Raw genomic sequence first — 25,196 nt, 5'->3', positions numbered from 1 at the left:
ATCAACCACTCGTCAGCAAAGAAATCGTTAAAATCGAAGCGTCAGCGCGGTTTCTGCAAGGGCTGGAAAGGAAATCCGACGTTTGCCTTCAAGATAAACAATACGATATTATCCTTAGATTATTTAGGAAAACGACAGGAAACCTAAAGCTAGGAGTTTAGTGCCTTGCCACTGCTCCACCTCGCTCGGTTTTGTAAATCTAAGTTAGGCATACAGCATTAACGATAAACTACAACGCGCCTTGTATCATTATTACTACAAACTTATTTTACCCCTCTTATTACAGCTACTTCGTTTTAACGAACATTGTAGATTTCATCTGTCTGTGAAATTTGTTTTCAGGTACTCAGGAATTCGATGCACAAATTCTGATGCAGCAGTTTATCGTAGCTCGTTGGAACAAAGGATGGTATCATGTCGTTGGAAAAAAATCAAGTCATACACGTAAACTTAAGGTGGAGACGGGAATACAGGAAAGGAAAGGGATGGGATCTCTACTGCCAGCTGGAGCGGAACATGAGGTGGAATCAGGAGTGAAAATGTGTACCGGACTGGGATTCGAACCCGGGGTGTGTGTTAACCACGGCGCCATCCGGGGCACAACGTTACTTCCACTACAGGGACTACCTCGGCACGCGTCACGGCCGATTCACAGCGCCATCGAGCACCACCTATTCGCAGTCCCTGTCCATGTCCGCTACTCTGAGATTCCTACAGGAGGTTGGACGTAGTGCACCCGCACTGAAGAAGCTGGATCCATTGCTCAGCTAGGCGTATCGATTTACATGTCCTGATGCAGCTGACAGCAGTGATCCCCTCCGTTTCCTTTCCTTTCTTCCCCTCTCCATCCTCAGTTTACATATAACAGCTGCGGATTCCGCGTGATGTCTGTTCTTTCGGACATGTCAGATATACATCACTGACAGTCTGTAGTAGAATCGCTCAGTATGTTTTATGTTCACGCGTCCCGACGTGATTGCAACGCGACAATCTCTTCTATAAAAATCGACATGGATTCTGTAAGTAGACACCTTGCGCAACACAGTTCGCTCTGATCGTACATCGCAAGCTTTCACGGCCGGTTTTGCGTCATCAGTGGCATTTTTATGGCATTCAGGCCGTGGTATCTGTATCAAACTGCTGTCTGAGGTTTTATAGCCTCGGATGATGTCTCCAGCACTGAGAGACGAAACGTTAGGCAGAGAAATGTGATTTCGGCCATGACCTACATCCCATCAAACAAAAGTCACCAATGAACCATCTCGCTTTGTTCGTCCATGAAATCCAGAGGGCAGCAGACAAAAGGGCCCAGGTTGATGCCGTGTTCCTTGACTTCAAGAATGTATTATATAGATGTCAGCATTGACGTCTAGTGAAAAAAATACGAGCTCAACGAGTATACGGCCGGATTTGTGACAGAGTTTAGGACTTTACAACAGATAGAAATCAACATGTAGTTCTTAAAGGGATACAGTTAACAGATGCAAACGTTATTCGGGAGTACCCCACAGAAGTGTTACAGAGCCGTTACTATTTACAGTATACATAAATGATCCAGTGGATAATATTTGCCGCGCGGGATTAGCCGAGCGGTATGGGGCGCTGCAGTCATGGACTGTGCGGCTGGTCCCGGCGGAGGTTCGAGTCCTCCCTCGGGCATGGGTGTGTGTGTTTGTCCTTAGGATAATTTAGGTTAAATAGTATGTACGCTTAGTTACTGGTGACCTTAGCAGTTAAGTCCCATAAGATTTCACACACATCTGAACATTTTTGGATAATATTTCTCAAGTCCAGGAAGGTGTTATCAGCTTTTGTTTATAGGAATGTTGCAAAGGCAAATGACTGTTGCGAAGTGCATGGGGCCTGCAGACGATCTGTGATTGGTGCAGGGACTGACATTTGATCTTGAACGTAAATACATGTAATGTATTGCACGTGAACTAGCGAAGATATGCAGTAAGGGGTCGATTGCGCTGTTTGTGATTTAACGCAGAGAATTCTGACAGTCGTAACATAGAGTAGCTCGGAGTATTCGTCCAGAGCACCTAATGTGGAATGAACACATAAAACTAATTATTGACAAGATCCAATGTTGCAAGCCCAAGGGCATTACGCAGATACTCAATAGTGTCTAATGTCGGACGCTACAAGCGAAGCGTTGTGTTTCACAGAGAGATTTACTGTTGAAATTCTGAGAACGTGGCTTCTAAGAAGAGTCGGGCAATTTTGTACTACATACGTCTCGCTAAATGACCACGACGAGAAAAGCAGAGCTCATACGGAGGTTTGTCGAGAGTCGTTCTTTCCACTCCACACTAGCGAGTAAAACAGAGAAGGGTGGGGTGGGGGGTGGGGGGGAGAATTGTACCCTCCAACACATCGTAAGATACCTTGTCCAGTGTAAAGCTGTTTCACAGAGGAAGACCGCACTGCAGTTCCTTCTCTAAATCCTCGCACAAACGAAAAAATGGCTGACATCGAAATAAGTGTCCAAGGAATAGAAAAGCAACTGGAATCACTCAACAGAGGAAAGTCCACTGGACCTGACGGGATACCAGTTCGATTCTACACAGAATACGCGAAAGAACTTGCCCCTCCTTCTAACAGCAGTGTACCGCAAGTCTCTAGAGGAACGGAAGGTTCCAAATGATTGGAAAAGAGCAGAGGTAGTCCCAATCTTCAAGAAGGGTCGTCGAGCAGATGAGCAAAACTATAGACCTATATCTCTGACGTCGATCTGTTGTAGGATTTTAGAACATGTTTTTGCTCCCGTATCATGTCGCTTCTGGAAACCCAGAATCTAATCTGTAGGAATCAACATGGATTCCGGAAACAGCGATCGTGTGAGACCCAACTCGCTCTATTTGTTTATGAGACCCAGAAAATATTAGATACGGGCTCCCAGGTAGATGCCATTTTCCTTGACTTCCGGAAGGCGTTCGAAACAGTTCCGCACTGTCGCCTGATAAACAAAGTAAGACCCTACGGAATATCAGACCAGCTGTGTGGCTGGATTGAAGAGTTTTTAGCAAACAGAACACAGCATGTTGTTCTCAATGGAGAGACGTCTGCAGACGTTAAAGTAACCTCTGGCGTGCCACAGGGAAGTGTTATGGGACCATTGCTTTTCACAATATATATAAATGACCTAGTAGATAGTGTCGGAAGTTCCATGCGGCATTTCGCGGATGATGCTGTAGTATACAGAGAAGTTGCGGCATTAGAAAATTGCAGCGAAACGCAGGAAGACCGCAGCGGATAGGCACTTGGTGCAGGGAGTGGCAACTGGCCCGTAGCATAGACGAATGTAATGTATTGCGAATACATAGAAAGAAGGATCCGTTATTGTATGATTATATGATAGCGGAACAAACACTGGTAGCAGTTACTTCTGTAAAATATCTGGGAGTATGCGTGCGGAACGATTTGAAGTGGAATGATCATATAAAATTAATTGTTGGTAAGGCGGGTACCAGGTTGAGATTCATTGGGAGAGTGCTTAGAAAATGTAGTCCATCAACAAAGGAGGTGGCTTACAAAACACTCGTTCGACCTATACTTGAGTATTGGTCATCAGTGTGGGATCCGTACTAGATCGGGTTGACGGAGGAGACAGAGAAGATCCAAAGAAGAGCGGCGCGTTTCTTCACAGGGTTATTCGGTAAGCGTGATAGCGTTACGGAGATGTTTAGCAAACTCAAGTGGCAGACTCTGCAAGAGAGGCGCTCTGCATCGCGGTGTAGATTGCTGTCCAGGTTTCGAGAGGGTGCGTTTCTGGATGAGGTATCAAATATATTGCTTCCCCCTACTTATACCTCCAGAGGAGATCACGAATGTAAAATAAGAGAGATTCGAGCGCGCACGGAGGCTTTCCGGCAGTCGTTCTTCCCGCGAACCATACGCGTCTGAAATGGAAAAGGGAGGTAATGACAGTGGCATGTAAAGTTCCTTCCGCCACACACCGCTAGGTGGCTTGCGGAGTATAAATGTGGATGTAGATGATACCAGCTTCGTCAAGGTCGAGAAAAGCTTTGAAGAATTTTTATTTCAGTTTAAAAAAAGCTGTCTGGTATCTTAAATGTTTTTGAAGCCACAGTGACCCTCGTCCAGTACCTATTCATCTGTTCTGTAATAGGTCTATACTCGTACTTCTCTGTATTATTCTGCTCAGAAATTTAGTCGCTGTGAATACCCGTTAGATTTCACATTGGTTTTCGTCGTACGTCTTCAGCAGTGTGGTGATAGTCCTTTTCTCATTTGATAAGAATTTTGGCTCAGGCTTAGACAACGTTTCCATACGTATACGTGCGACTGGTCAGCCACATTGAAGCAAGTACGTGTTGACCGGAGCGGCCTATGTGGCAGGCGCAGGCCACTGGCGTGCAGCAGCAGCAGCGGCGACAGCGGACGCACGCGGCACTTGGCAACGGCGCCGCCAGGGCTGAAGGCCGGGCCGGCGCGGCGGCACGTAGCGAGCTGATAGCGGCCGCCGCGGGCCGGCTTCTGTGCTGTCGCCCGGCGAGTTACGGCGCGCCGCTCCGTGAGCAACAGCCTTCTTCTTCGTGTTTACTGCGCCCGAGGATAACAAGTTTGCGATCGACAGCTGTTGTCGCGGGCATCTGGGATCATTCTGTCGATGCCAAGTTGTGGCACCGAGATGGTACTTCCCGTCCTGCGCTTCTGTAGCGGCGCGGCGAGAGCCCCGAGCACCTGTCACTTTGCCCGTCCGCTCTCTTCCTGAATACAGAACTGGCCTTCGATAACATGTGGCTTGCCGAACTTTTTTTTGCGGTGACGATCGTTTGACTGCCGCAAGTGTTACCCAACTGCACGGAGTGGTGGAAGCCGACCTCGGTGTGGATCGGTTTGGGTTCCTGAGGAATGTAGAAACATGGGAGGCAATACTGAGCGTACGACTTACCTCAGACGACACACTGAAGAAAGTCAAACACCTGTTCATAACATTTGTAGAGTTAGTTATTGAAAAATCTGAACAGAATACACTTCTTGAAGTTCTGAGGGTAGCTGGGATAAATTACAGGAAGTGGAAGGTTATCTACAACTTTTACAGAAGACTGCAGGTATAGCCGGCCGGTGTGGCCCTGCGGTTCTAGGCGCTTCAGTCTGGAACCGCGTGACCTCTACGGTCGCAGGTTCGAATCCTGCCTCGGGCATGGATGTGTGTGATGTCCTTAGGTTAGTTAGGTTTAAGTAGTTCTAAGTTCTAGGGGACTGATGACCACAGATGTTAAGTCCCATAGTGCTCAGAGCCATTTGAACCATTCGAACTGCAGGTATATCAGACGAAGAACGTGAAAGGGACGCGATAGTTGAGAAAGGGGTGAACTCACCTGCTGCTGCTGCTGCAAAGAAAGAAAGAAAGAACAGTGGTTATATGTGCTACGAAAAATAAAGATGGTTGCATGAACTACCTGATACCTGAAGCAGTGGTGATGTCACCTCTAGCCGGCCGCGGTGGTCTAGCGGTTCTAGGCGCTCAGTCCGGAACCGCGGGACTGCTACGGTCGCAGGTTCGAATCCTGCCTCGGGCATGGATGTGTGTGATGTCCTTAGGTTAGTTAGGTTTAAGTAGTTCTAAGTTCTAGGGGACTGATGACCACAGATGTTAAGTCCCATAGTGCTCAGAGCCATTTGAACCATTTGAACCATTTGTCACCTCTAATAATTAATCACACGATGTAGAACTGTCTATCCCCCATGTTATTCGGTTTGTATACTGAACAAGCAAAGGAAACTAAAGAGTAATTTGGAAAAGGAATGAAGGTTCAGGAAGAAGAAATAAAAACATTTATGTTTCTCGTAGACACTGTAATCCTGCCAAGATGGAAAAGAATTTGGAAGATCAGCTGGACAGAATGGAGACTGTCTTCAAATGAGGTTATAAGTTGAACATGAGCAAAAATAAAAGAAGTGTAATGAAGTGTAGCGAAATTAAGGAAGATGATTCTCTGTGAATTAGATTAGGAACTGAGACATCGAAGTAGTCAATCACTTTAGCAATTTGGGCAGAACTGATAACGGCAGAAATAGAGGATGTACAATGTGTATTGGCAACAGTGAGAAAATAGTTTCTGAAATCGAGAAATTTGTTAGCACTGGATATAAAATTTAAATATTAGGACAACTTTTCTGTAAATGTTCGTCCGCAGCGAATGCTTGTGTGGAAATGAAACGTGGATGATAAGAAGTACAGAGGATAAGACAGTAGAAGTATTGGGAATGTGGTGCTACAGAATAATGCCGACTGCAAAGAAGGGGTTGGTTGATAGGACTTATCCTGAGGTATCAAGCAATCATCAGAACGATAATGTACTTAACCGTGGGGAAGACCAGGCTTGTCTTCAGTAAGCACTTTCATGTGGATATAGGTTGCAGATGTGTAGAAGATTCCATAGAATAAACGTAAATGGAGAGACTCATGAAATCAGTCTTTGGAATGAAGACCACAACAACAACGAACTGGGCTTACTCGACAAAAAGAAACCTATCAGTTGTGTATTTTCCCACAACGAGAGTGTAAGGATTTGGGGCTGGCGTTATACGGCGACGACACAGTGTTCAGATACCATGCTAAAATAACTGAGCGGTTCGAAAGGTCCAATGCAGAATACGCAGAGATACTAGAACCGTGGTTAAACTCTCCAAATGTTCCGATGAACTTTATAAAACGCTAACTGATTATGTTTCAACGTAGAAGGAGAAAGTTGGACAGAAACCAGAACGCAAAGAATCTGACAAAAAGATATAATACCAGGAAATCACATATAAATATACCACTAAGTAGGCCTACTTGAACGTTACTCTGAACAGGGTGCTCTTGTGGATAAACGACGTAAATGGTATGAAACAGAAAGTGTCACTCAAACTGTGCTCATAAAATTCATAACCGCGGAGGAAATATTTCAAATATTGTGTGCACCCCGAATACCTTAGAAAGCAGCTCCCCCGAACTTTGCCAGATGCTACCCAAGCGCTAGAGATTTGGAAAAGACTTTTTGTGTGTTCACCGGAACATCAAAGAGGTAATGCACGATGGACAAGCCAGAGAATAAAAAGACCTATTACGCAACAACACACTGAGTTTGAGACATTTACAAAGCATACACTACTAAGGAATTATTTGCAGCGAACTTTCTTCTCGAGTATGTGTGTCTTTTGGCTTGCGTATTATGCTAGAGCAAAATGCTAAAGAAATTATTCCAATTCGTGGGATGAAGAATTACAGGTGGAATATCAGATGTAAGTATATGTCCAAGGCGAAGTTTGCCGAATACCTTGGGAGACATTTGCTCCTCATGTGACATACGTTGCTACTGGTCCTGATGTGAGGCATGTGAAACATTAAAAAAAAACCGCAAGATAGACAACGTCTTGAAACTGTTGTCATCTCATGCATACACCAATCTCTCAATGCAACCCCACAGCTGCAAGCTGCACATCCCATGGATAACACTCTGGAAAGTAAACTTGAGATAACTATTTATAATATAAGCACACTGTTCCTTTTTTAATCTTGGTCTGCGATACAAATATGTGATTTATTTCAAAATAACTTATTAAGAAATTCGAAAAGGATAATACAATGTTTAGCTATGACTGAAGAGAGTATAAAGTCTTTAGAAATATAGTAGTTATAACGTACTTAGAGTGCATTCCTGCAGCTATCACAACTGTTCGCTTCTTTAGTTATCGATGGAAAATGCAGCACTAAGATAGACTGTCTGTAATTAATAATGCCATTCGTGTAAATTAGCTTATTAAAGTGAATTACATACCGCAGTAAATCCATCACCACATCAGTAACTTACGGAAGTGAACCGAACTTAAGTACTAATAAATAAACAGCCTCCGGCGCGCAGGTCGCCCAATGTGGCGTCGAATGTAATAAGACCTGCACCAAGGCGGCCGAACCTGCTCCGCAAGGGGCCTCCCGGCCAATGACACCAAACGCTCATTTCATTTCCAATAAACAGCCAACATGGGTGTTTATAAAAAATTGCACACCACATATAAAACGAGGGAAAACGAGGGTGCACTTAAAGTATCGCTTTGGATGGTTCTAGAATATGCGGTTATACGTTGGAGAGGGCACCACAAACAGTATAAGAAAGTTCTTTCTCGCTGAACTGTGTGGGTCCCACAAAAATGACAAGGAAACTCTATGCTACTTTATACAGAGTACAGCAATCAAACTGTCAATAACATTACCACAAGCTGTCAGTTTGTGATGCCTCACTCTGAAGACTACAGAAAATGAGACACTTGAGGATAAATATTGATTCAGAAACTTCACTAATTTATGAGAGGAAAAATTTGCGTATGAGTTTTACGTGAGGTGTGAGGACTGTCGAAAGATGATACACAAACAATGGTGACTGTTACTAGTCGATATGCAATTGTATTATGAAGTTACTAATTATAGCCAGGATCGATACTTCCATTAAAACCAAATCTTTGTAGGAACTTGAATGCTTTCACACCTGCAAGGTAAAGTTGGCAGTCAGGAGACGCCACTGCCTGGCAAGTTTATGTCTCACAGTGTTTCTCTAGAATTGCTGCACAAGGCATAGTTAGGTTGACCATAAAGAGTAGTCCCACTTGTATCTCCCTACTGTTTTCTCTGGGAACTGAGGTTTTATAAAACACTCAGACTAGCAATGGCTGTCATTTGCTCGCTTTTCGGATCTCCGTGAGGAAGTCAATGCACGTTTCCGTGATAGGTACAGTCGGCCTCCGGAGGGGAGGGGGGGGTTGTTTTTGGGGAGGAGACCAAACTACGAGGTCATCGGTCTCATCGGATTAGGGAAGGATGGGTAAGGAAGTCGGCCGTGCCCTTTTCAAAGGAACCATCCCCGCATTTGCCTGAAGAGATTTAGGGAAATCACGGAAAACCTAAATCAGGGACTACATGTAATGTCATTGTGCGTGAGTGCGGAAGTCTCGGAAGTTGAGGGATGGCTGCCAGTTTTCTACGAGCAAAACTTTCAAGCATCTCATTACTTGTTCGCTGTGGCAACTTAAGTAACAATTATCACGAACATAGCTCGAAATTCCGACTGCAGCCGAATACTGCCGCTCATGTATCTCTAAAAGTTCTACTGCTTCTGTAGCACCGTTTTACAGTAACTGTCTTTCGGTCGCCTTCATTTTTCATATATTTGAGCATTTTTCCGCCCGTTGACGTGGCCGCGACTGACTACCCAGTAACCTATTCAAATTGAACGGTTTAAACATATTTTGCCAATCACTGCAAGTGCTATCCTATCAGTTAACTCCTATATTGATTCAACGTACATGTTTCTTTGAGTCTCTCTACGACTCTCAATTAGCTAGTAAGCTCTCCACGTGACGTTAACTTATATTACTCCTTAATAATAATCACAGTGATTATTCTGGAGGCCAAGGTAAACTGCGCCTGCAAGTACGAGAGGAAGCTGACACCTCACCTGGATCACGGCCAGGACAGGAAGTTTTAAGACGGCTGCTTATTTTAACCGACAGCAGTCAGCGTCAGCGGAGGCTATTACAAACTGACAGACAAAAGGAAAAGCTGACCTTGTTGAGTATTTCAAAATGTTTTCCTTCTGCATTATGATAAATACCGATCTAGTAACACTCTTCCGCCAGCGAACACTTGCTAAAAACAGAGAACAAGAAAGAATAACTGAACTACAAGCATAGCTTAGCTTCAGACTGCAAAGACCGAGAAGTAAAAAAATCAGCAAGTAACTGGTGCAGTAGTTAGAACACTGGCCTCCTTTCCACAAGAATCGAAGTTCAGATATTTAACTAGTTATTGTGATATAACTTTCCCAAGGCTTGCATAAATCATGACATGCGAATATTGGTATGGCTCCTTAAGCAGACCAAGACCGCTTACTTCTCTTACCCTCGATGTAGTCAGGTACTCCTCGACATCAAATAACCAAGACTAGGAAATAAACCATAACTTTCCTTCTTTCAAATGTAAAGCTGTTCCTTAGCAGACCCACGAGAAGGGTCCGCAAATAAATTACATGGATGATACATATAAAACTTAGAAAACTAAGAGTTACACAAACATGAAACCTGTAACTCAGGTAATGGAAGTACTCTTGCGTGGGGGATGGTTCCGAGGGATAAAATGACACCTCTGGTAATCTGACTAAGTGTCGGTGAAAGAAGCAAGAGTCTGCTGCTTAACCGTGTGCACTCTTTCGCACGCTTACGCGTCCCATAAGGCGACCTATATCTGTTTCACTGAGACAATCCATCATCCTACCGCTTCCAAATTCAGTTGTATTAATTTGTAGAACATATGACGAGGGGGCTGGTTCCACTCCGTTACGTCCCAAGGCCACCTTGCTCGGGTCATTAACGTATTTCTTACCCAACCGCATCAATTTTAGCCTGCAGTTGAAAGGTCGTGGTTGATGTACAATATTTCGGTCTCTCCACGGAGCCGATACGACGATGGACGATGTGCTTACAACTGATACTGATAAAGGGCTTTGATACTAAAATATTCATGTCTGTTAACGTACTCGATGCAGCCCGGCTGCAGTGACACATAGTATTTCGTTAGTGAGCGATGGTATTCATGAAGTGAATTCTGCAGCGAAGTGAATTGTTCGAAAGCCATATACTCACAAGTGTGAGACATCCTTCCAGAAAAACCGTTGTTAAAGCAAAATCGGCAGTTTGGATATGAATATGTAGTCACTGAAGAGTTCGATACCGCTTCTCCAAATGACAACCAAACTGTCATATTACTTCGCTCTCATGCTACGCTATAGATCATTATGTCACCCTACCTAAACTCCAAACGTTAGTACAGAGGGAAAAGAAATATTGACAATGGTCTCTTTATGTTTGCACATATCCAGTATGCGAAAGTTCAGTTTTCTCATTGATCTTACGATGCTTAACGATCAGCTTCATTGGTCAGAAACGAATGGCTTGTTCCTATTTTTTTAAGGAAGTGGAGACCCTCGACGTCTACACTTGCATGATGACCATCAACAAAACCTCAACAGTCAGATCTGCGAAGGGGTTTGTATTTCTATGGAGGAGTCACATGATGCTGGACCGTGATGCCTGTACTTCCGAGTGCAATCACCCTATAATACAGTCGCATCTAGAAGATAGTGGACAGAAAGTGGTTGAAGAAGAGGGCAGGGAGGGGGGGGGGGGGGGGGGAAGGCAAGCGCCTTAGGTGAAAAAAACCTCTGCGACTGTCTGGACGGGTAGTAGCGCTATGCCAGTAGCGATAGTTGATGCATGGGTTGGCTCTGAGCTCTATGGGACTTAACGTCTGAGGTCATCAGTCCTCTAGAACTTAGAACTACTTAAACCTAACTAACCTAAGGACATCACACACATCCATGCCCGAGGCAGGATTCGAACCTGCGACCATCGGCCACCCCGGCCGGCGATGCATAAGTGTAACGATATGTTAGAAGTGGGTATGTTACCGTTGTTGTTGAGCACTGGCGATGTCTCCTAGGGCAGCTTTTACGTCAGCGTAACTAACATGTCAGTGAGGTCATTAGACGGATCTGTTTGATGATAAAATCGAACGTGCAGTGTAGAAAGTGATGTGGATATTGTTTGCTTTTATATGTGTTCCACTCCCCTTCCGTTGTCGCTTGGTGGGCTGCATGAGCGCAGCTGGCAATGATAGTGAGGTTGGCTGTTATACAGGGTCTGGTCAATTTCGTGTTGTCTGTGTATTTCATTTAAGATTCCGAAAGGTGGTTACGAATCCCAAAGAAGAAAAGTTTTATGGCGGTTATGCTTCCACCTGTGCCAACGGCTTTGCCGCAGTGGTAACACCGGTTCCTGTCAGATCACCGAAGTTAAGCGCTGTGGGGCTGGGCTAGCACTTGGATGGGCGACCAACTGATCTGCCGAGCGCTGTTGGCAAGCGGGGTGCACTGTGCCCTTGTGAGGCAAACTGAGGAGTTACTTGATTGAGAAGTAGCGGCTCCGGTCTCGGAAACTGACATACGGCCGGGAGAGCGGTGTGCTGACCTCATTCCCCAACATATCCGCATCCAGTGACGCTGTGGGCTGAGGATGACACGGCGGCCAGTCGGTACCTTTGGGCCTTCATGGCCTGTGCGGGAGGAAAGGTTTTTTATGCTTCCACCTAAAGCTATAATCGTAGTTTCCGAAATTCAGGATGAAGGGGCTCATAGATTGTGTCGAATTACTTTACAGTCGTGCGGCGAGTTCTTGAATACCTACACGGGAGTCTCGAGGCGGAATTTATTGTGTGATCCTGCGGGCGGTGTATATGTGTCGTGAAGCATTGCTCATGAGTCTTAGAACTTCGCTGTGGATGACATGCAGGCTCCACAAATGTGTGGGAACTGTATATCCGAGAATGGAGCGCTGTATGTTATCTTTGGTCTAACAGGAGTCGTGTACATGGCTGCGTTGTTTTTGTACGACCGCGGGCTCTGTAGAGCACCGGGAGTAACTTAAACGGCCGCCTCACTTGCGTGCCGCGCTGTTTCCTTTCGCCAGCAGGTTTGTATTTGACGCACTGTCGAGACTGATATGCTGCGATGCTAAAATAGTGGTCTCTGGCATAATGAGTCCTATAAGACTGAATATAGTTAAGAGTAACGTTCATTCCCGTAGGAACCATGTCCGCATACTGAACCTTGATAGCCAGCCGGAGTGACCGAGCGGTTCTAGGCGCTACAGTCTGGAACTGCGCGACCGCTACGGTCGCAGGTTCGAATCCTGGCTCGGGAATGGATGTGTGTGATGTCAGGTTAGTTAGGTTCAAGTAGTTCTAAGTTCTAGGGGACTGATGACCTCAGAAGTTAAGTCCCATAGTGCTCACAGCAATTTGAACCATTTGAGCCTTGATAATCATTTTTGTTGATTAATCCACGACATCTAGCGAGCCATTCCACGTTACTGATTAACTCTAAGTCATTTGATCCGCCGCGCGGGGTAGCCGCGTGGTCTAAGGGACGCGTTGCCACGGTCCGTGCGGCTCCCCACGTCGGAAGTTCGAATCCTCCCTCTGGCATGGCCGTGTGTGTTGTCCTTAGCGTAGCAGTTTGGTCCCATAGGGACTTACCACAAATTTTGATCTGATCTACAAGTTACAAAGTGTGTCGACACCATCATCGAATGGTCTACTTTCTCGGAAACCCTAAAGGCTACGGGTGGTGTCACGAGCATGCACGTTTCCGCACGGGATGGCTTCGCAGGGGAAGCTGTGCGAGGGCGCGCGGCTTGACTTCCGCCAGACGGAAGAGGCGCGCGCGTCGCCGTGTGCAGCCGTGCGTGAGCACGCCTCAGCGCCCGGGGGCGGCGGCAGGTAGATGGGAAACCAGAGCTCAGCACGGCGCGGCGCGGCGCGGCCCGCCCCAGCGCTGCCCCGGCCGCGCGTATCGGGTGAAGCGCGGATCCGGTGTCGCAACCCGCGGGCGACCGACGCCAGCCACCACCGGACGCCGGACGCTGGGCGTCGCGCGCTCCGCAACAAAGCGCCCTGCGGCCACCGCAGCTGGCCGACCGGCATTTTCGCTAGCTCACCGCAGTCTTCAGCGCCCCCTTGCTGTGCGAGATATTCGGGACTTTGTAAACAAACACAAGCACGTAGAGATCCTATTAACTTTGGAAACGGCGCCACATTGTCGGACTACGTGGTCGACTGGACTGCAGGAGGTCACGAGGTAATAAAGAAACTCACTACTGGACGCCACAAGGATCGATACGTGTACTTCATTTTTCTTGGATTGCTCTTCGACTGTTTACTTGTAACTGTTACGGGTGTGGTAGGTCCGCTGTTGTTTTCTATCTACATAAATGATCTTTTGGATACGGTGAATAGCAACGTGCGGCTGTTTGCTGATGATGCTGTAGTGTACGGGAAGGTGTCGTCGTTAAGTGACTGTAGGAGCATACAAGATCACTTGGACAGAATTTGTGATTGGTGTAAAGAATGGCAGCTAACTCTAAACATAGATAAATGTAAATTAATGCAGATGAATTTTGGGAAGATGTGGTTCATCTGTAAAGGAGACCGCGTATAAAACACTAATACGACCTGTTCTTGAGTACTGCTCGAGCGTTTGGGATCCCTATCAGGTCGGATTGAGGGAGTACATAAAAGCAATTCAGGGACGGGCTGCTAGATTTGTTACTGGGAGGTTTGATCATCACGCGAGTGTTACGGAAAAGCTTCAGGAACTCGGGTGGGAGTCTCTGGAGGAAAGGGGGTGTTCTTTTCGTGAATCGCTATTGAGGAAATTTAGAGAATCAGCATCTGAGGCTGACTGCGGTACAATTTTACTGTCGCCAACTTATATTTCGCGGAAAGACCCCAAAGATAAGATACGAGATATTAGGGCTCGTACAGAGGCATATAGGCAGTCATTTTTCCCTCCTTCTGTTATGGCGTGGAACAGGGAGAGAAGATGCTAGTTGTGGTACGAGGTACCCTCCGCCACGCACCGTATGGTGGATTGTGGAGTATGTATGTAGACGTAGATGTACTTTCGTAACCTGTGCAACGGATTGCTTCCTCTTAAAAACCTAATACACTCTCGATCCTATGACGATTTTGATCGTCTCCGAAGTTGAGACATCGGCCTTGAAAGACGATTCCGTGGTCAGACGATTGGAACAAGGTGCATTCAGCTCCGTGAGGCAAGTTGCGGAGCTACTTAAATCAGGAGTTGCAGCTCACGTCTGGAATGCTGACAATGCCTGGAGCAGCGGTGTGGTGACCCTGTGCCCCTCCATACAGGATCCAAATGTCGCCGTAGGGCAGAGATGAAACGGCGGACTGTTGGCAACGCTTTATCTTCTCGGTCTAATCGCAGAGCTACTTCTTTAGTGACGAGTGTGCTGCTCTGTGATTCTCGTTGTTTGTGTCTGTAGGCGCTGCGCTGCATCTTCTAAGGTACATTTGTAATTAACAGTTATCTGTTCCAAAACAAAACAAAAAAAAAGTATATTAATGCTGGAGAAAACTTGAATGCCACTTCATAAGACAGTAATTTAAGAAAAGGGCATAATTTGAGGTACTGTGACGATAACAGTTTTAATTACGTGTTCTACATCTACATCTGCATTTACATACATAATCCACAATCCACCATACGGTGCGTGGCGGAGGGTACCTCGTACCACAACTAGCATCTTCTCTCCCTGTTCCACTCCCAAACAGAACGAGGGAAAAATGACTGTCTATATGCCTCTGTACGAGACCTAATCTCTCTTATCTTATCTTTGTGGTCTTTCCGCGAAATATAAGTTGGCGGCAGTAAAATTGTACTGCAGTCAGCCACAAATGCTGGTTCTCTAATTTCCTCAGTAGCGATTCACGAAAAGAACGCCTCCTTTTCTCCAGAGACTTCCACCCGAGTTCCTGAAGCATTCCCGTAACACTCGCGTGATGATCAAACCTACCAGTAACAAATCTAGCAGCCTGCCTCTGAATTGCTTTTATGTACTCTCTCAATCCGACCAGATAGGGATCCCAAACGCTGGAACAGTACTCAAGAATAGGTCATATAAGTGTTTTATAAGCGGTCTCATTTACAGGTGAACCACATCTTCCCAAAATTCTACCTGTGAACCGAAGACGACTATCCGCCTTCCCCACAACTGCCATTACATGCTTGTCCCACTTCATATCGCTCTGCAGTGTTACGCCCAGATATTTAATCGATGTGTCTGTGTCAAGCGCTACACTACTAATGGAATATTCAAACATTAAGGGATTTTTTCCTGTTCATCTGCATTAATTTACATTTATCTATATCTAGAGTTAGCTGCCATTCTTTATACCAATCACAAATCCACAAATCCTGTCCAAGTCATCTTGTATTCTCCTACAGTTATTCAACGACGACATCTTCCCGTACCCCACAGCATAATCAGCAAACAGCCGCACATTGCTATCCACACTATCCAAAAGATCATTTATGTAGATAGAAAACAACAGCGCACCTACCACACTTCCCTGGGGCACTCCAGATGATTCCCTCACGTCCGATGAACACTCACCATCGAAGACAACGTACTGGGTTCTATTACTTAAGAAGTCTTCGAGCCACTCACGTATTTGGGAACCAGTCCCATATGCTCGTACCTGAGTTAGGAGTCTGCAGTGGGGCACCGAGTCTAACGCTTTCCGGAAGTCAAGGAATATGGTATCCGTCTGATACTCTATACCCATGGTTCGCAGGATATCATGTGAAAAATGAGCGAGTTGCTTTTCGCAGGAGCGATGCTTTCTAAAGCCGTGCTGATGCATGGACAGCAACTTCTCTGTCTCAAGGAAATGACGTGATCTACTGGACTGCAGGAAGTCACGAGGTGATCAAGAAACTCACTACTGGACGCCACAAGGATCGATACAAGTACCTCATTTCTTTTTGATTGCTCTTCTTCTGTTTACTTGTAACTATGACGGGTAGTTTCGTAACATGTGCAACGGATTGCTTCCTCTTTGAAAGCTCATACACTCGATCCTATGACGACTTCGATCGTCTCCGAAGTTGAGACATCGGCCTTGCAAGACGTTTTCGTGGCCAGAGGATTGGAACAAGGTGCACTCAGCTCCGTGAGGCAAGTTGCGGAGCTACTTGAATGGAGAGTAGCAGCACATGTCTGGAATGCTGACAATGCCTGGAGCAGCGGTGTGGTGACCCTGTGCCCCTCCATACAGGATCCAAATGTCGCCGTATGGCAGAGATGAAACGGCGGACTGTTGGCAGCGCTTTATCTTCTCGGTCTAATCGCAGAGCTACTTCTTTAGTGACGAGTGTGCTGCTCTGTGATTCTCGTTGTTTTTGTCTGTATGCGCTGCGCTGTATCTTCTAAGATACATTTGTAAGTAACAGGTGTCTGATCCAAACAAAAAAAATATTGATACTGGAGAAAAATTAGAATACCACTCCAGAAGACAGTAATTTAAGAAAAGGGCATAATTTGAGGCACTATGAGAGTAACAGTTTTAATAACGTGTAGTTATTAATTAACCAGAAAGTAGGGACGGATTCAAATTCTTTTTTAGAGTAGATGTGGAATTTTTCTTTTACTTAAAATGTGTAGTATACTGTAGAACGCGCGCGGAACACACAGAATGATCACATACATTCGATTGCTGGTCACTACCCACATGGTGTCCCCTATTGTTCCGCTAGGTAATACTGAGCCTGCCTTCTTCACTTTGCATTCATTTCCGGTTTGATCGCTGGCCAACCTACCACTAAACGCGAATCTCAGCTCTCTCGCTACACCCTGTGTCTCATCTTGGCAACGCTCCCTCAACTTAATCGCTCGATCAGCAGCCAAGGTCATAGTCTTGTTTGATTCTTCACGCTTTGCTCTATCAGCTCGGGACCTTCTCCGGTGCTCCCCCCTTATCTAGCTCTTTTACGTGGTCTTCATTGCGAGATCGCATTTTTACAGTGTTTTTTTTTTTTTTTTTTTTTCTTTTCACTTACGACTTCAGCGTAACAGATTGTGGTATACTAAACTCAGCAAGTTCTACACAAACGCTTGGAAATTACCTCTCTCTCGTTCTGTTACTGAGCATCAACAAGTTCCTTGCTTGGCCAGAGAGCAAATTTATACTCCAGTTGTGGCACTGCCCTCTCAATGACGCAAGGGCGCAAGTATGCAGAACTCCCACTGAGAGAAGCAGCATTTTGTTTGTTATTAGAATATGAAAGACACATAGCTGCATGTATTAGAATACATAATCCATGACGAAAACAAGGTCGACGTAGTCTGGATACACTCTGGGACAATTTTATAAATATTTCCACGTAAAAAAAGAAAAAGAAAATTTCCACAACCAGATCCAGAAGACGATGGGAATATGGACAGTGGGCGTTTCTCAATGAGCCCGTCACCCTCAGAGGGCACATTAGCTTCAGGTGGCTTCCAAAGTGTCAAACCTCTAAAGGAGCTCTGGGAACGTTTGCACTGAGTTAGATGATTGTATCTTCAGATGTGCAGAAAGATTAATCACGGCATATTACAGGTTATATTGTGCCCAGTAGTATTTCTGTGTTCTCGAAAAGAACTGCGTTAAAGACGAGCTTATTTGTCCCTCTAGTTGTCCATCACGTACGTCGTTTACGGTGTTTGTCCATATTTACCTATTATGGAAGTTACAGCGTTCGAAAGGGAGCCTTCCACCAAATAGTCCAGATGCTTATTAATTGCAGCAATCTTTCTCTATCGGATCTTTTCATTTTTTGTAAAGAACCTCGATCCAAGATTAAGAAGCAAGATATCAGGAAAGAGAAAATATTCACACGTTGCTTGGAGGCTTTTATAAGGAGTGGTTCCAAATAATGAGAATAGCACCACGAAACGAGCGATTTAGTGCTGGTCACTGCTCCTTGCTGAAGCATGATAGCAAATGCAACGGGTGTTCTAACTTGACATTTTATGGTTAGCCCATTACATATATCGCATATTTCAATTACCGCCAATCTGATTATTTACACTAATCTCATTAACCGTCTATATGGCGGCAGGTTTATGAATACCAACGAGAAGCGGCCAACGCCTTGCCCTGCCGGTAATCTGATAATTACTTGTAGCGGCGGTTTCTTGCACCTGGATTCAAGGTACTCGTCGATTATGACACCTGACTTCCTCAACGCAACGCTTGTATGCTACATCTTCATAAGGGCACTAATTTTATGTTAGGCCTTGTCAGAGGTGAAAATCAGCGTTTACTTGATTTGAATGTAGATGTCATTATTATAGCTGTGTGGGCTTTCACTGCTTTTGTTAAATGTTTCTAGGTTATTCGACGATATTTTCCCCGACGATTTGGTGGCTTTGAAAAGTACTTTCCCACTTTGTACACTACTGGCCATTAAAATTGCTACACAACGAAGATGACGTGCTACAGACGCGAAATTTAACCGACAGGAAGAAGATGCAGTGATATGCAAATGATTAGCTTTTCAGAGCATTCACACAAGGTTGGCGCCGGTGGCGACACGTACAACCTGCTGACATGAGGAAAGTTTCCAACCGATTTCTCATACACAAGCAGCAGTTGACCGGCGTTACCTGGTGAAACGTTGTTGTGATGCCTCGTGTAGGGAGGAGAAATGCGTACCATCACGTTTCCGACTTTGATAAAGATCGGATTGTAGCGTATCGCGATTGCGGTTTATCGTATCGCGACATTGCTGCTCGCGTTGGTCGAGATCCAATGACTGTTAGCAGAATACGGACTCCGTGGATTCATGTGGGGTAATACGGAACGCCGTGCTGGATCCCAACGGCCTCGTATCACTAGCAGTCGAGATGACAGGCATCTTATCCGCATGGCTGTTACGGATCGTGCAGCCACGTCTCGATCCCTGAGTCAACAGACGGGAACGTTTGCAAGACAACAATCATCTGCACGAACAGTTCGACGACGTTTGCAGCAGCATGGACTATCAGCTCGGAGACCATGGCTGCGGTTACCCTTGACGCTGCATCACAGACAGGAGCGCCTGCGATGGTGTACTCAACGACGAACCTGGGTGCACGAATGGCAAAACGTAATTTTTTCGGCTGTATCCAGGTTCTGTTTACAGCATCATGATGGTCGCATCCGTGTTTGGCGACATCGCGGTGATAGCACACTGGAAGCGTGTATTCGTCATCGCCATACTGGCGTATCACCCGGCGTGATGGTATGGGGTGCCATTGGTTACACGTCTCGGTCACCTCTTGTTCACATTGACGGCCCTTTGAACGGTGGACGTTACATTTCAGATGTGTTACGACCCGTGGCCCTACCCTTCATTCGATCCCTACGAAACCCTACATATCTGCTGGACAATGCACGATCGCGTGTTGCAGGCCCTGTACGGGCCTTTCTGGATACAGAAAATGTTCGACTGCTACTTTGGCCAGCACACTCTCCAGATCTCTCACCAATTGAAAACGTCTGGTCAATGGTGGCCGAGCAACTGGCTCGTCACAATACGCCAGTCACTACTCTTGATGAACTGTGGTATCGTGTTGAAGCTGCATGGGCAGCTGTACCTGTACACGCCATCCAAGCTTTTTATGACTCAATGCCCAGGCGTATCAAGGCCGTTATTACGGCCAGAGGTGGTTGTTCTGGGTACTGATTTCTCAGGATGTATGCACCTAAATTGCGTGAAAATGTAATCACATGTCAGTTCTAGTATAATATATTTGTGCAATGAATGCCCGTTTATCATCTGCAATTCTTCTTGGTGTAGCAATTTTAATGGCCAATAGTGTTCTTAAAATCTGCGTTAGAGTTGTTCAGTTTGTACAATGTACCGTGTCTGGTAAGTAATACATGATTTGTAACAAGTCGTTTCTTGTGGTGAAATGCACCGGATCGCAGAACGAGTACGCCAGAAGAAGCAGTCGCCCCCTCCTCGCGGCGCCTACCCGCGTAATACGATTGTTGGCTCCCAGATCGGAGTGGCTGCCTCCTTGTATGCGACCCACGCCTTCTGACAGACGAAGCACGTATTAGCAGCCACCCGCCTGTCGATCTTAATATTCGCCTCCCTGCTCCACGCGTGATGGCACGGAAATGGGAATCAAATTGTCGTATCGCACGCGCTGCTCCGCTTGGCTTGCGGCCATGCCTTCTGCGGAGGGCGGAAGTGACTGACGGTTCCGCCAGAGCGGCAGACTTCAGTAGGAGGTGAAGCAGTTTGGCACGCTTGTGAAAGACTTGTCACGTGGTTGTTATAAACAGGTCTTTTATTTTAAGTGGTAGAAACGAAACGATTTTACGCTCATAAAGTTTTGAAGGGTAAGAACTAAAGAAAAAGTGTTTCCGCTCGGAATATTTGTATTTCTCTCAATCGTTAAAATACTAATTATTATTCTTTACCTATTCTGTAACTGACTGGTAGAATTAAGTGCGATATACAGGAAACTTTGTGTTATCATCATTAACAGGGTGATCATAAAAAGCCTGAAAAACTTGTAAGGCGTAGCAGGGTAGGCTGTACGGAGAAATGATTGTTAGTAAAAAATGCGATACGGTGCGCGCTTTCCAAGTTAATTAGCACTGAAGTTATTCAATCAGGCTGTTGCGCGCGCAGTTTCAAGCGGCCTGCCAGAGACGGTTTCGCCAATCGTGTTCTTCGTTTGGTTTCTTAAAACCGGAGAAGAGAGCTATACAAAAATTGGAAATGGGACAGGTACAAGAATCGAATCCGAGCCAAAGGTGGAGCTGTATCGGGCGCTATCATCTACGTTGCGAGAACAACTGACAGTTAATTGTATCTGACGGGCCGCTTGAATCTCCGCGGCCATCGACCTGATTGGCTAACTTCGATGCTAATTAATTCGAAAAGGGCACAACGTATCGAATTTTTTCCTAGCACTTATGCCGGCGGCGGTGGCCATGCGGTTCCAGGCGCTTCAGTCCGGAACCGCGAGACTGCTACGGTCGCAGGTTCGAATCCTGCCTCGGGCATGGATGTGTGTGATGTCCTTAGGTTAGTTAGGTTTAAGTAGTTCTAAGTTCTATGGGACTGATGACCTCAGAGCCATTTGAACCTAGCACTTATATCTAAGCATAAGCTACCCTGCAACACTCTTAAATATTCTCAGACTGTTTCTGACCACCCTCCTTGAACTATTTACCAGGTAGGACGAAATGCACCGACGCTAGAAGAATGTAATGAAATGGAGAATGTTCAGTTTTTACACTTAGGACATTGCGCGGCCGTTCTCTTCAGATGCAGATAAATGCGGTAAAATTCCCATAAAGAAGAGAATGAGGCAGCTGTATGATTGCCGTATGTTGTATTCACTAAATACTATTGGCATCAAACATATCAATAAGTCAAGAACAGAACCCCCAATCACTGCAAATAGCTGCTGTTATGAGGTGTTTACTGCACACAGCAGCCTCACAGCCTCGCCTCTGTGCCCAGTACGCCCTAGCAACAGCTGCGGCAAAATGATGGCTGCTATTTCCAATATTTTTTTTAATAGATTCCTCAAAATCACTGCCCATAAGCAAAGGAAGTAGCTTACAAAACACTCGTTTAACCAATACTCGAATATTGCTCGTCAGTGTGGGATCTGTACCAGATAGTACTGTTAGAGGGTATAGAGCAGATCCAAAAGAGAGCAGCACGTTACTACCGGAGATGCTCAGTTGTTTGTATGCTGCAAGAGAGGCTTTCTGCTTAACAGTATGGTGTAGTGTTGAAGTTCCGGAAGCGTACGTTCCCAGAAGATTTAGCCAATATATTGATTCCTCCCACGTATATCACAAGAAAAGACATCGAGATAGAATTTGAGAAATTCGACCCCACAGGGAGATTTACCAGCAGTCTTTCTTCCGGCCAACCATACACAGCTGGAACGGGAAAACATAGAAGCGATACTGATGCAAAATGTACTCTCCACCACTTACGGTAAGGTGGCTTGCGGATTATAGATGTATACGTAGATGCTATCGCAAAATCTTGTTGGATAATACAAAGAAATGATATTCGAGAAAAACTGTGTGACTGTTTCGTTGCTTCTATTGTACACATTGCGTCGGGACGACGAGAATAAGATACAAGAGATTAGGGCGCTTGTGTGTACAGTTATTTTTATCGCGCTTGACACCCGTCCGGGATAGTACAACTAGTTACTGATATTTGCATAAAACACTACCCACCATTCACTGTGGAATGGGTTGCAGAGTATTTATCTCGATACACATTTTGCGTGTTAGTATTGCTCATAGGTTTTCTCAAAGACCATGACTGTATATCACAGTAGTGATACAAAAGGGCTTCAAAACGTAAGTGTCGTCCCGTGCTAAGGCCATTGCGCAACAAGAGTGGTGCATTTTCAGAAGAGCGTGCGTGTTCTCAGTTTCCTGCAGTCTCATTACTGCTCCGGTACGGATAACAGTTGCATCATAGCGCGGGAGTGAGTTAACTGGAAACCGACTCTAAAATTGAAGTACACGGGACAGTTCAATTCTTGTTAGCAAAACGTCTAAATTCCACACAGGTTCATCGTGAAATTCTGGTGGTGCATGGACCCTATGCAATGCCGCAGCCAACCGTAGTCAAATGGTGGCAGCAATTTGACTAATGCCACGCAGACGTGAGTGATGTTGAACGAGAGGGAAGGTCATCCCCATCGGCCACAGACAATGTCCAGATAGGCGAGGAACTGATACGCAGCAATAGCAGATTTTGAGACGGTGAGGACATTGACACATCGGTTCTCGAACTGTCCCACGATCAAGGAGCAGTTTCCTATCGTCGAGGAATTCAACTAATGGTAAAACCTTCCTACCGTTTTTACAGACGCGTGATGACTACGTTGAAAATAGTGTCGCCTGTGCGCCGCTTTGAAGTATAGTGCAGAGCATTCAATAATGTTAGTTAGTCTGTCATGATAATGTGTAACTGACTGTTCGAAGTCTCCTTGTAGTTACAGATAGCTGTAAAGGACTTGATGAAAGATGTGTTTTTATTTTCGTCAATTTCCAGCACATCCTCATAACTGGCTTACTGCGTACTTATTAAACCATGATGCTAGGTGCTGATGGTTTTTTTCAATATGGCATAAGAAATAATACGTATAATATGACGCCATTAATGATGATTATTGGTTATTTAATACTATAATGTAGGCGACCTTGATCTTATTATTGATATTATATCTTATCGTGATCTTCTGTTAGCACTGTCTTTCACACACGCTTGCGGCAATCCTTAGGTGGCTTACCTTTTCAGTTTTTGTTTTACAAGATCAAAGTCACAAGTGGGTTAGCTGTCCGGTAAGATAAGATTTGGAAAGAAATTAGTAGTCACCTTGCTGAAAGAACCATTCCAGTGTCCAAATAAGAAAAACATATTGTTGATAATTAATGGAGGTGGATGGGGCTAGAACTACGGATACTCGGGTTGCTTCGGGCCACCTAGCAGCGTTTTATGGTTTTCACTCGTGTCCCTAGAAGGCAGAAGCAGCAAAATGTATTTTTATCATGAAGATTTAAGTTAATTTTTCTGCAATTTTTCCTTTACTAATTCTCAGTTGTATTTAGTATTAACTCTTTTTATTTATGTGCTATAGATTCCGAAGCAAATATTTCTTGATTGTCAGGCACTGTCACGGGTGTGACATACCACCGCAAAAACTTTGGTGTGCAAAACTTACGGACGAAAGTAACTTTCGCGTGACGTGTAACGGCCAAGTAACATAGTTGAACGAAAGTGGAAAGAACGGCTGAAGCATAATGTAGAAGGTAACTAAAAAAAATACGCAATGAGACGAACAGAAATGACACTTTCACTCAAAGGCAATATTTGCACTGAAGTCACCATGATTCACAAAAGGCGGGACATGGTTCTTAAAAGTGTGTGATCGTCACGGACAGGGATGAACGCACTGCAACGTGCTCCTATGCTGGGCATAAGGTAGGTGCGGCGTTCCATTCCTCCATCAGCTCGGCTGACAGTTGCTGTACGCTCATTGGCGGATGTAGCCGTGCCCTAGTATGTCGCACCAACGCATCATAGACGCGCCAGATGGGATTTAAAGTCAAGGGAATGGGCAGACCAGTCCATTCACCGAATGTCCTCTAGTTCCAAGAGCTGCTCCACCTGGATCTGCTCTCATCCAAGAGACCACGCGCCCCAGTCCTCGTTGGTCCAGTCCTTGTGTTGTTGGTAGCAGCGCAAACGGTGGTCGCCGATGTGCGGTTGTCAACAGAAGACAACGCACTGGTCGTCGAGCAAAGAGACCACACCCCTGTGGATCGCGAGATTGCGTACCTCACAGTCCTGCTAAATGTGGCTTCAGTTGCATCCCTGTTTGACGTGCGTCCATTCTTGCCTGTTGCAGATTTTAGCGATCATTTGTCGCTGTAATTGGCCGTGATCCATGATCTTCTCTCCTTGGGGGAACAGTGCCTGTGACTCTGAACGCTTCCCATGCGTGTAAAACAATGCTGTCAGCAACACTAAACTCCTGGGCTACATTCGTTCCGCATCGAGCACGATGCAATGTGTGGAGTCATGCAGGTCTTGTCTCCGGACTATGTTGTAATGAAGAACAGCACCAAGTGCACTGTATAGCTCGCTGCTTGACACACACCAGCTTTTCCCCTTTCTTTAACGGCCTAATGTTGCCGGGCCAGCCCTAATTGGCTCTAAAGCCACGCCGACCTCAGGTTA

The 25,196-nt window shown here is 45.5% G+C and overlaps 1 protein-coding gene and 1 pseudogene across 1 annotated transcript in view; both read left to right on the top strand.

Moving 5' to 3' along the window:
* LOC124788675 (UPF0489 protein C5orf22 homolog) overlaps positions 1-25,196 on the top strand; it is a 610,116-nt gene that overhangs the window by 40,504 nt on the left and 544,416 nt on the right. The window lies entirely within an intron of this gene.
* LOC124790960 lies at positions 11,808-11,925 on the top strand (annotated as a pseudogene).

The sequence above is a fragment of the Schistocerca piceifrons genome, chromosome 3 (assembly GCF_021461385.2).
Source record: "Schistocerca piceifrons isolate TAMUIC-IGC-003096 chromosome 3, iqSchPice1.1, whole genome shotgun sequence".
In the NCBI taxonomy this organism is placed as follows: Eukaryota; Metazoa; Arthropoda; class Insecta; order Orthoptera; family Acrididae; genus Schistocerca; species Schistocerca piceifrons.
The sequence above is the reverse complement of the archived record's forward strand: the minus strand, read 5'-3'. Positions and strand labels throughout refer to the sequence as shown.